Genomic DNA, 12976 nt, shown 5'->3' on the forward strand with positions numbered 1-12976 from the left:
GATTCAACTACCAATCCAGTCAACTTCTGCATATGGAAAGGAGGGAGCAGTGTACCTCTATCAGAGGCGCCAACTTCAAGAGAGAATGGGGCCCCCGGTGCCATGTGTGTGATGTCACAAGTGACATCAGAACACTGGGAGGAGCCAGGGGCAGAGTTGAATGCAGTGGCAATGTGGCTTCAATGGCTGGTGGATCCTCCTCCTCCTGCCACCACCACTGGCCAGGGGCTGCTTCCCTCCTCCTTCCCCTCCATGGGAGCGGAGGAAGAGGAGGAGATGGCCACTGAACACACACTGCACTCGGCTCCATGCTTGGCCTCCTCCTCCCCCTTTGAACATTGGGGGGGCCACACCCCTCCCCAAAAATAAGGGGGGAGGGTTCGGCCCCTAGGAGATGGCGCGCCTGATCTCTACCATTGGCCTCAGGCATCAAAATGTCTTGGGCCAGTATTCCATAATAAGCCATCTGGATTCTTGAAGCTCAATGATCTGAAAAAGCTGCTGTCAAAAGTCCAGGGAGATGTTTGCGATGGCTATAGCGACACCCCTGCATTCTGCTTACAACATTTCTGCAGTTAACTGTCCTCCCCGCCAGAGCTGAGATAGTTTGAATGCCATCTCACACCGGGAGAGCGTGGCTGCAGATGGAACTATCTCTGAAGGATGGAGAGGTGCAATGGGCCTCTCCTCTGAGACTCCGTTCTCTTCACTTCCCCTGCATTCTCCTTCTTAGTTGCTGCACCTGACACTTGGCAACATCCCTTGCACATTTGCCTTTGTCCGATACTGACGGGGCTTTCATAGAATTAACAAAGAGACAGTGTTGGGGCCCCTGTTTCCAAACTTGCATTTAGAGGGGGCTGCCTGTCTGGTTAACACTGATTTAAAGTCGATGTTTGTTTTCAGGGTGTGTGGGGTTTTTTTTTAAAAAAAAAAAACTTCCTTTTGCTTGCACCCTGTTGTAATCTGCAGTTGTTCCCATGCATTCTCCACGGGCTCCGAGTCCCAAGGCTCACAAAGGCACAGTCACTTAGCATTAATTCTCTCCTACACCGAGCAACCAGTGCTCCTCTTTAGCCGTGGTGTGCTTCCCAGGCAGAACCAAGTCATCTATTGAAAAGCAGACCAAAGAAAAGAGACATAATGGATTCTATTGAAGTGGGATCCGTCTCATGGGGTGGGGTGATGAGAGCACAGAGGGGCCTGAGAGCAGAGACTAAGGAGTGTCTCATGAAATCTGGGGTCAGGACTCTTGACAAGGCATGCTCTCTCTCTCTCTTATAGGAGTACACACAGGGTGGGCGTTACAGACTGAGTGTGGGAATTCAGAGACAGATGTCTTTCAGAGCCTGTGAATGCTTCAACGAGCACAGTCTGTCCAACTATACCTGCCGAGGTGTGGTACAGTACCTGTTTTACATTCATTGCTCCAACTACATATGTATATCAGTTTTATCTGCAGCTACAGGATCTTGCAACTTTGCTACTATGGACTGGAATTGTTGGCATTTGGGGACTGTCTTTGGCAGTAAATCCTGTGCCTATTTGTGAGCGGTCATTGTTTAGATCAGACATCCCCAAACTGTGGCTCTCCAGGTGTTTGGCATACAACTCCCATGATCCCTAGCTAACAGGACCAGTGGTCGGGGAAGATCTGGAGGGTCAATGTTTGGGGATGCCTGGTTTAGATGAGAGAAGAAGAAGAAGAAGAAGAAGAAGAAGAAGAAGAAGAAGAAGAAGAAGAAGAAGAAGAAGAGGAGGAGGAGGAGGAGGAGGAGGAGGAGGAGGAGGAGGAGGAGGAGGAGGAGGAGGAGGAGGAGGAGGAGGAGGAGGTTGGACAAGAAGCCTGGAGAACTCATGCAAGCAATTTGTACCTACTTGCCCTTCTCACCATCACATAACCCCCCCCCCCAATGAATTTATTTTCTTGTTAATTCTCATCAGTGTGCATGTATCTGTACAGTATTTTGGTATGAGCTTTCGTGTACAGTGTATCTGACGAAGTGTGCATGCACACGAAAGCTCATACCAAAATAAAAACTTAGTTGGTCTTTAAGGTGCTACTGAAGGAATTTTTTTTATTTTGTTATGTATGAACTAATGGGAGTAGCCAGGATTTTTGTTGGGGCAGGGGGAGGCAGCCAAAGTTGTTAAGCTTTTTTAAAAGGAAATCACAGGTTAAAACCACCCTTCAAATAGGCAGGCAGCTAAGTTGTGGTGAGTATCTCAATGGTGGTGGTGGTGTTGCAGAGCAGGGTGGCACTTTCTGTTTTGCCTCAAGTGGCAAAATGGGACATACCACCCCTGACCTCAGGATTCCAGAACTAACAGCAGTCAGTTTGGAGGGAAAGAAGGCAAGGACCAACAGCCCAGATGGGGCTCGCTAGCTTAGGGTGGAGGTGTGTGATTCCTCAGCTGGGGTAGGCTCAGGACAGGTGAGGCTCACATGCCTTGTCAACCCCAGAAGCTATAACAGGAAAGCCGTCCTGGCCAGGCCGGCTTCTGCACAAAAGAGCAGTATTAAAACAAAAAGTTTCTCTTTCAGGTAGCTTTCCCTTTAAACTACTGTACATGTAAGTGGGAATCTGATCTTTTCCCAGGACCGGCTCTAGGGGAAGGCTGGGTGGCGTGGGGTGCCACGCCGTGCCCACCAGCCGCAGCAAGAAACGGGGCGGGGTGGGGACGCTGGAGCGATCTCCGCACCACAGCGCCAGGGCGCTCGACATGCTTAAGACGGCCCTGTCTTTTCCCACTTAACAACTTGTGCGTACTGTATTTTGAAGCAAAAAGTGGTAATCTTTGCACATTAACTAGTTTATTATTTAGCTATGTATTTATTTATTACTACATTGATATCTCACCTTTTCTCCGTGTAGCTTAAGGTACCATACACTTTCCCATTTTATGCTCACAACAACCCTGTGAGGGAGGCACTGACAGGCCCAAGGTCACCCAGAGAATTGCATGGCTGAGTGGGGATTTGAATCCTAGTCCAACACTGTTAAGCACTGCACCCAGATCCCCTGGCTCAGTCGGCAGAGCATGAGACTCTTAAGTCCAGGGTCGTGGATTCGAGCTAAATGTTGGGTGAAAGATTCCTGCATTGCAAGGGGTTGATGACCCTTGTGGCCCCTTCCCTCCTACAATTCTATGATTCTATAATTCTATTATTCTACCACACTGGTAGGATGTTGACATACATGTGTGTTTTGTACTGGGGTAATCTGTACCAGAGTGCAACATATATAATAATGAGAAGCAGCCATTAACCACACATTTAATTAAGTAAAGTTCCCAGTTTCACAGGTGATGCTCTGCTTCTGCCATAGCCATTTGCATCACTGTGCTTCCGGCCTGTGGTTTCTAATGAAGATGAGGACGGCTGCAACCTTCTCAATGCCTCTGGCTTAATGCCTGCTAGATATGTGGTGTCTATGAGGAAGGAAGCTACTGCACACCTCTCTAAAGCCTTGCCATAAAGGAAGTGCCCATGGAATGCCCTCTCTGTTATGCCCTCTCTGTTATGGTTCCTGTGCCACAATATGGCAGGAGTGCTGCTGGCTATAAAGACCAATGAGAATAGGCCAACCAGTTCCGAGGCGCTGCTTTCTTACCACCCCCTTCCCCATAAAGGCCCATGTAATGGATTCAAAGCCATTGATATATTCAAGCAATGGAAGGAAACTCGCTTTTCAAATGCAAATCGCCCCGCAGGAATGATCGTGGGATTTTGCCAGGGAGATGACCCTCCCTGTTGCTGGGTAAAAAATTTTTTCAACAGAAGTGAGCAATTGCTCTTTGTGGATCCGGCAGGCAATCCACAATGACAAGAACTGCCTGCAGCAGCCTTAGGTAGTAAAACAATGGGCATTGCTTCAATTGTGCAAAGGTAGTAGGATCAGACCATTGATCCATCTTGGCTTTCAGACACGAGTCTTTCCCCCAGCCCTATTCTGGAAATGTCAGAACCTGAGCATGAGAGAAAACATGATGGGAGGGGATCACAGATGGAGTCTCCCCTTACCTTTCTTTCAAGGTGGTCAAGGGATGTTTGCAAGCGTATCTCCTTTCATTCCACAAATAATATTTCTAGTGGTCTGCACTTTGCAGCTTCCCTTTCCTGAAAAGCTCATGTTGTCCTCAGCAGGGCTTTCTGAGTGCCTACCACAGTTCTTATTTACTGAAGCTAAGTTGTTTTACTTTTAAAGGAACCAGTTTGTTTTTCCCAAGGAATGCCTTTTTTCTTGAGCTAGTTCCTTTTTAAAAATGAACTTTCCAAGCTCTGTGAAAGACTCCAGACATAAAAGACACTTTCTGATGGTCACTATTTTGGGGTGAGACTCAATCATATACCAGTAAATTCAGGCCTAGCAATTATAGTAGATTGGGAAGTTTTACATGAGAGCCTCGCTTTCCCAAAATATCAGACTGTTGTGATAAGTAAAGTGATGGGGAGATGCTCTGGGTAGTGTGAGATAGCTCCTGCTTTGACACAAGGTCATCTCGCCTTCCCACAAACAAATCAACGAACAGGTAATCTGGAAGCACCCTTATTTGCTAAGAAGAAAGAAAGATAAGAAGCTGACCTGAGAAACTGCTATAGGTAAAGGACCCCTGGACGGTTAAGTCCTGTCAAAGGTGACTATGGGGTTGTGGCCCTCACCTCGCTTTTCAGGCTGAGGGAGCTGGTGTTTGTCAACAGACAGCTTTTCCGGGTCATGTGGCCAGCATGACTAAACCACTTCTGGCTCAACGGAGCACTGTGATGGAAGCCAGAGCGCACGGAAACACAGTTTACCTCCCCGCCACAGCGGTACCTATTTATCTACTTGCACTGGTGTGCTTTTGAACTGCTAGGTTGGCAGAAGCTGGGACAGAACAACGGGAGCTCACCCTAGAAGCTCACCCTAGCTTCCCCTAGAAGCTGCTATGAAACAGCAGCAACCCCTACCCCGCTATTTAACATGGCAGAAAGAAGGCGAGGAAACCAGTGCACTGTTGCTGGACTTAAAGGGACCCAAGAGAAGGCAGGCAGGGCCTCCAAGGAGCGCCTCTTGCTCAGACAAACTCCTCCACGGCCAGCAAGAATAATAATCCGATTTGCTCCTGCGCCTTAAAGAGCTGGAGCTGCTTGGAGAGTTCCCATCAGGGTTCAATTGGATACCGAGTTAAGCAGGAATTACCTCTCCTGGGTATATAATCAGGGATAAAACCATCTAAATCTTGAGGGAAGAAATTAGGTTTATTGGACATACTGGAGAAAATTACATTGCATGCACAGATGCAGAAAGGCACAGAGAGACGGGGAGTTTGGGGTGGGGGGACAGAAAAGAGAAGGCGGGAGGATGGATAGTACTTAATCCCAAATGCCAGTTCTTCCTGTCTCCTTATTAACACCATCAGCATCTTTGCCGAGGTGCTGCTGAGCTGACACTCTAGATTATGAAAGAAAATTAACCCCTAATCTCCTTTTGCTTGTTGGTGGAAACTGCGTGCTGGTTCCCACTCCTGGGGAGAGAACGCAAGGCTCTGGTGACCGTCCTGTTGTTTTGTAAATTAGAGAGAGGAGGAGGAAGAAGCAGGGCTTCCTTATTGTCTTCACTGCTGGGTAGAGAATCTTGCATTTACGGTGCCTTATTCCCCCATTTAATGACAGGAAAGGGGAAAAAATGAACGAGAAGCCCAAGGAACAGTGCTAATGCTGGGTTATTTCCCCTTCCTGCTCATCTCCCATTACCTCACAATGCAGAAAATAGCTTCCCTCTCCTCCACTGTCACCTCCCTTGCCTAAATAAGAAGATGCCACTGAGATCATTCAAGCTGACCCAGTGTAGGCTATCAGGCCTCAAGGGCTCCCCCACCCCAGATGCCCCCCCCCAAATTGTTCCTTTGTCATAGGCCCTTATAAAAAGTACTCACAAGGGAAATGTGTGTGTGTGTGCAATATTTGATTTGTGTCTACATAGAATCATAGAATCATAGAATCATAGAGTTGGAAGAGACCACAAGGGCCATCCAGTCCAACCCCCTGCCAAGCAGGAAACACCATCAAAGCATTCCTGACAGATGGCTGTCAAGCCTCTGCTTAAAGACCTCCAAAGAAGGAGACTCCACCACACTCCTTGGCAGCAAATTCCACTGCCGAACAGCTCTTACTGTCAGGAAGTTCTTCCTAATGTTTAGGTGGAATTTTCTTTCTTGTAGTTTGAATCCGTTGCTCCGTGTCCGCTTCTCTGGAGCAGCAGAAAACAACCGTTCTCCCTCCTCTATATGACATCCTTTTATATATTTGAACATGGTTATCATATCACCCCTTAACCTTCTCTTCTCCAGGCTAAACATACCCAGCTCCCTAAGCCGTTCCTCATAAGGCATCGTTTCCAGGCCTTTGACCATTTTGGTTGCCCTCTTCTGGACACGTTCCAGCTTATCAGTATCCTTCTTGAACTGTGGTGCCCAGAACTGGACACAATACTCCAGGTGAGGTCTGACCAGAGCAGAATACAGTGGTAATATTACTTCCCTTGATCTAGATGCTATACTCCTATTGATGCAGCCCAGAATTGCATTGGCTTTTTTAGCTGCTGCATCACACTGCTGACTCATGTCAAGTTTGTGGTCAACCAAAACTCCTAGATCCTTTTCACATGTACTGCTCTCAAGCCAGGTGTCTCCCATCCTGTATTTGTGCCTTTCATTTTTTTTGCCCAAGTGTAGTACTTTACATTTCTCCTTGTTAAAATTCATCTTGTTTGCTTTGGCCCAGTTGTCTAATCTGTTAAGGTCATTCTGAAGTGTGATCCTGTCCTCTGGGGTGTTAGCCACCCCTCCCAATTTGGTGTCATCTGCAAACTTGCTCAGGATTCCCTCAAGCCCATCATCCAAGTCATTGATAAAGATGTTGAACAAGACTGGGCCCAAGACAGAACCCTGTGGCACCCCACTAGTCACTACTCTCCAGGATGAGGAGGAGCCATTGATGAGCACCCTTTGGGTTCGGTCAGTAAGCCAGCTATAAATCCACTGAATGGTAGCATTGTCTAGCCCACATTTTACCAGCTTCTTTACAAGAATACCATGGGGCACTTTGTCAAAGGCCTTGCTGAAATCAAGATAGGCTACATCCACAGCGTTCCCTTCATCTACCAGGCTTGTAATTCTGTCAAAAAATGAGATCAGATTAGTCTGACATGACTTATTTTTCAGGAACCCATGCTGACTTTTAGTGATCACAGAGTTTCTTTCTAGGTGCTCACAGACTGTTTGCTTAATGATCTGCTCTAGAATCTTTCCTGGTATTGATGTCAGGCTGACTGGGCGGTAATTGTTTGGGTCCTCTCTTTTCCCCTTTTTGAAAATAGGGACAACATTTGCCCTCCTCCAGTCTGCTGGAACTTCGCCTGTTCTCCAGGAATTTTCAAAGATTATTGCCAGTGGTTCTGAAATCACCTCTGCCAGTTCTTTTAATACTCTTGGATGTAGTTCATCTGGCCCTGGAGACTTGAATACATCTAAACTAGCCAAGTATTCTTGTACTACCTCCTTACTTATTCTGGGCTGTGTTTCCCCTGCTGAATCATCTGCTCCATATTCTTCAGGTCGGGCGTTTTTTTCTTTCTTGCAGAAGACTGAGGCAAAGAAGGCATTGAGGAGTTCTGCCCTTTCTCTGTCCCCTGTTTGCATTTCACCATCTTCTCCTCTGAGTGACCCCACTGTTTCCTTGTTTTTCCTTTTGCTACGGACATACCCATAAAAGCCCTTTTTGTTGCTTTTAACCTCTCTGGCGAGCCTGAGTTCATTCTGTGCTTTAGCTTTTCTGACTTTGTCTCTACACGTGCTGGCTATATGTTTGAATTCCTCTCTGGAGATTTCCCCCCTTTTCCATTTTTTGTACATATCCCTTTTAAATCTTAACTCAGTCAAAAGTTCTTTAGATAGCCAGCCTGGCTTCTTTAGGCACCTTCCATGTTTCCGTCTCATTGGTATTGCCTGAAGTTGTGCTTTTAATATCTCCCTTTTAACAAACTCCCAACCATCATGAACTCCCTTCCCTTTTAGTATTACTGTCCATGGGATTTCACCCAGCGTTTCCCTAAGTTTTCTGAAGTCGGCTTTCTTAAAGTCTAGAATTTGGACCTTAGTATGCTTGGTTGCTCCTTTCCGCTGGATAATAAACTCCAGAAGAGCATGGTCACTCCCACCTAATGATCCTGCCACTTCTACCCCACTAACCAAGTCATCACTATTGGTTAGGACCAGATCTAAAATGGCTGATCCTCTTGTTGCTTCTCCCACTTTCTGGACAATGAAGTTGTCTGCAAGGCCAGTGAGGAATCTGTTCGACCTTATGCTCTTGGCTGAGTTTGACATCCAACAAATATCAGGATAGTTGAAATCCCCCATTACTACTATCTCACTTCCTTTGGAATGCTTGGCCATCTGTTCCAGGAAGGCATCATCTGTGTCCTCAGTTTGGCTTGGGGATCTATAGTAAACTCCCACAATGAGATCACTGTTGTTTTTCTCTCCCTTAATTTTGACCCAGATACTCTCAATTTGGCTTTGAAGTTTTAAATCCTGGATCTCTTCACAGGTATACATATCCCTAACATATAAAGCTACTCCTCCTCCTTTCCTGTTTGGTCTATTTCTCTTAAATAGATTGTATCCCTCTATTACTACATTCCAGTCATGAGACTCATCCCACCAGGTTTCAGTGATGCCTATTATGTCATATTTAGTTTGCTGTACCAAGAGCTCAAGTTCATCTTGTTTATTTCCCATGCTCTGTGCATTAGTATACAGACATTGAAGACCGTTGATCATTCCCCCATGTCTCTTATTTAAGGATATTTTCGTCCCACCACTAGGTCTGCATGCTGCTTGCTCCATTTGGTCCTTGACATTCGGATGATCATCTTCAGCATTAGATGGACTCCTACCTTCAGGACCACTGTCTCCCTCCCCCACATAAGTCAGTTTAAAGCCCTCCTGATGAGGTTTTTGAGTTTCGTGGCAAAAACATTCCTCCCAACTTTTGTGAGGTGCAGTCCATCACTTGCCAGAAGTCCATCTTCAAGAAACTGCAGACCGTGATCTAGGAATCCAAACCGTTCCTGTTTGCACCATTTGCGAAGCCAGTTGTTCACTTCCCCTATTTTCCCCTCTCTCCCTGGGCCATGTCGTTCAACTGGGAGGACAGAAGAGATGACAATTTGTGCATCTAATTGCTTCAACTTCCTGCCCAGAGCCTCATAATCATTTTTGATCTTCTGTAAGCTATGGCTTGCAGTGTCATTGGTTCCCACATGCACCAAAAGGAAGGGGTATTTGTCGGTGGGTTTTATGATTCCTTGCAGCCGTTCTGTTACATCTTTGATCTTGGCCCCAGGTAGACAGCACACCTCTCGAGACATCTTGTCAGGCCCACAGATTACTGCTTCTGTACCCCTCAGTAGGGAATCCCCAATCACCACTACTCGCCTCTTCATAGGCTTGGTTGGGATTTTTCCATGTGCTGTCCCTTCCAAGGTTACCTGCATATTCCCAGAGGACTGACTTGGTTGCTCGTCTTCATATTCCTCATCAACTGTGATGAGGGAGAGATCCTCAGGTGGAGTCTGTTTCTCGTCTTCCATGAGCACTTCAAAACGGTTGTGTAATTCTAAGCACTCAGAGCGATCCCTGGGCCTTCTACATATTATGCCTTGCCTGCCTTACTTTTCCACCATGTACGTACCTCCAGCAACTCTTCCTCCCTTACAACCTAGGGAAAATAAAACCCTCAAGAACCACCAGTGCTGCTGGATGAGGCCAAAAGAAGATGTAGTTCAGCATCCCACAGTGGCCAGTTAGATGCCCTAATGAGAAGCTCACAGGGAAGACCTGGGGGGGACCATCTTCCTGTTACTCCCCAGCAACTGGTATTCAGAGGCCTGCTATCTCTGATTTGGAAGGAAACATAGAAGTCACCATGACCAGTAACCACTGATAGCTGCATAACCTTCATGAATTTAACTTCGTCTTACAGGTGTCTAGGTTGGTCGCCATATCTAGTGGTAGCAAATTCCATAGTTCAGCTGTACACTGTGTGAAGACATATGTCCTCTTGCCTGGCTTGAATCTTCTACTATTCATCTTAATTGGATGACCCTGGATTCTAGTATTATTGGGGGACGGGGCCTCTCTTCACTTTCTCCACACTTCTGTCATCATGTGTCCCCCCCAATCTTCTGACCTCTTTTTCCTAATGTAACTAGCCCCAAACAGTGCCGCTGTTGCTCCAGTCCCCTTCATCATTTTGCTTGCCCCTTTCGGCCCCTTTCCCAGCTCCAAAATATTCATGTTGAGCTGCCTACTGGTGGCTTCCTTCAGCTAAGATGCAGTACTAGTCAGATACTGAAAGCATGAATGAAGTCAGGTTCTGGAGGAGGGCAGCTAGTCTTCCTTCTGGGACACCAAAGGTTGATTGGTTTTGTTTCGTTTTGGCTGACTTGCAACTTTTCCCTATTGTCTTCCTTCGGAGACAGTGTGGCATCAGCAGTCCCTTTCATGGTTTTTTTTTTTAATGTTATGCAATACATACTTAGTCATACGCACTGAGCCAGGTTAAAGGAATCTGCTAGATCACATTCTTGACCTCCCATTCTTAACCATACAGTGGTACCTCGGTTTACAAACACAATTGGTTCCAGAAGTCTGTACTTAACCTGAAGCATACTTAACCTGAAGTGAACTTTCCCATTGAAGGTAATGGAAAGTGGATTAATCCGTCCAGACGGGTCCGCAGAATACTCAACCTGAAGCGTACTTAACCCGAAGTATGAGTGTAATTGGTTCCGGATGTCCGTACTTAACCTGAAGTGTACTTAACCTGAAGCGAACTTTCCCATTGAAAGTAATGGAAAGTGGATTAATCTGTTCCAGACGGGTCCGCGGAGTACTCAACCTGAAGCGTACTTAACCCGAAGTATCAGTGTAATTGGTTCCGGATGTCCGTACTTAACCTGAAGCGAACTTTCCCATTGAAAGTAATGGAAAATGGATTAATCCGTTCCAGACAGGTCCACAGAGTACTTAAACTGAAAATACTCAAACCGAGGCGTACTTAAACCGAGGTATGACTGTATTCCTTAGTTGGCCACAGAAAGATGCATTCAGACTCACACACACACAAACACACACACACACACACACACACACACACACACACACACATCCATGCTCTCTCAATGATCTGCAAGCTCCTTTGGAGTGTAGAGAGCATTCGGTTTCTCCTGACACCCTGAAGAGCCATATATTTTAATTTACAGCAATTGGAAAAATAGCCACTGCCTGCTGATTAGGATGGAAAGGGCAGTTGTCATCATGAACTGCACCAATTTTTTAAGAGCTTCCAAGTAGTGAGACAGATGGCTACATCCTTTTTATTGGGATGCTCCATATAATTAGACCATTCCGGAGACCCCAGTTTGACCTGTACTGACACGGTAGCCCTTACTTTCATCATCTCGTGCTGCTGACCTGGATGAGTTTAGTACTCATCTGTAGACCCCCTTTGCTTAGATTAGGGGGAAAGTTCTTGAGGATGGGAGGGGGCAGTGTTAAGTGGAAACACTCCTTCTCTTTCAAAATGAGTCTGGTTTTCATCCCAAATGGTAGCCTGACCTGTACCCCACCATCTCCATCCCCACAAGCTCCACCAGATGGCTGGAGTTGGATTTCTATCCAGACAGTCTAAGCAAAGATAGGTCATTCGGGCGCTAGCTTAGTGCTTCCTTGTCACAGGTCTCAGACAGGCAGGGAAGGATAAAAAGCATCAGCTGGTGGAAGGTTTACTGAGGCTGACTAGTAAAGCAGACAGTTGGTTTGTGACTTTTACATCGAGCCCTCTTCTCTGGTCTGCACAAGCTGTGTAACGCTGGGAGCAGAGCATGAAACAGAATCAAATCCCCCCTTCCCCCTACAGTGTACAAATCCAGTGTTAAAGTACAGCAGTTCAAAAAAGAAAAGGCTAAATTTGTCATGCTTTCCCCCTGACTGACCCCCGTCCTCTCCTGCCACCTGGAATCCAGGATCCATCCACATTACAAACCTAAATCCACTTAAAAGCTGAGGGTTGCAGTTTTCTAGTTCTGAGAACGCTCAGTTTGAGATCCTTTGTCCCCTCCTTCACAGAACTCTCATTCCCAGAATTCCTTCACAGGAGAAAGGTCGTAGCTCAGTGACAGAGCATCTGCTTTGAATTCAATCCCACAATACCTTCTTTCTTGTTTTGTTGCACTCTGATATCGGCTGTAGGGCCCCTCTTGGCCTGGAGAAAGCACCTGCTCCTTTAATAGTTCCAAGGTACACTAATTGCCATTACTTAATAAAGGCTCATTGGTCAAATAGCTGCATTTTCTGAGCATACAGAGAGTAGCACTGGAATACATCTGGACTAAGGTCTTATACAGAAATCATTTTCCCAAGCCAAGCCTTCACTAATTGTCCTTCCGACAACACACAGACAGACACAGTGCAAAGCCTTTCTCTCAACTCCCTTTGCAGATGTCTCACCCCCAGAGCCCATCCTTCCTGGAACATCAATGTTGGTAGCTGCACCAGAAATTTCACGTTCTGCCTGATCCTGCAGACTTTCTGCATACATTTTTAAACCAGTGGATGTCTTCTTACCTCCTCCTGGATCTCAGCCTTCCTCTGGTGGCAAGCAAAAGAAGATCTCTCTCCTTAGAGGCACAGGGACAAGTGAATTGTCTGTTACCTTCTTTTGGCAAACAAATTGCTCAACCCTCCAAAAATGATGGAGGAGGGTTGAGCAATTGAAAGGATTGCGAAACACACCTTCATCACCAGATCTCCTCCTGTGGTTGATTATGCAGTTGTCCTACCGTAAGCCTTTGGGAAGTAGATAATCGAGCTGTTAACTGCAGGCTTGGCCTGCTTACAATGAGGACAGCTTGGAGCTACTGGCATC

At 46.4% G+C, this 12976-nt stretch overlaps 1 protein-coding gene across 1 annotated transcript in view; it reads right to left on the reverse strand.

Annotated features, from left to right (window-relative positions):
* NDEL1 (nudE neurodevelopment protein 1 like 1) overlaps window positions 1–12724 on the reverse strand; it is a 51068-nt gene extending 38344 nt beyond the window's left edge. Inside the window, exon 1 of the mRNA XM_088661679.1 lies at window positions 12676–12724. The gene's annotated coding sequence lies outside the window, so the exon portion shown is untranslated. The remainder of the gene's footprint in view (window positions 1–12675) is intronic.
* Window positions 12725–12976: the final 252 nt, after the last annotated feature.

The sequence above is a fragment of the Zootoca vivipara genome, chromosome 2, assembly GCF_965207765.1.
Source record: "Zootoca vivipara chromosome 2, rZooViv2.hap1.1, whole genome shotgun sequence".
NCBI lineage: Eukaryota > Metazoa > Chordata > Lepidosauria > Squamata > Lacertidae > Zootoca > Zootoca vivipara.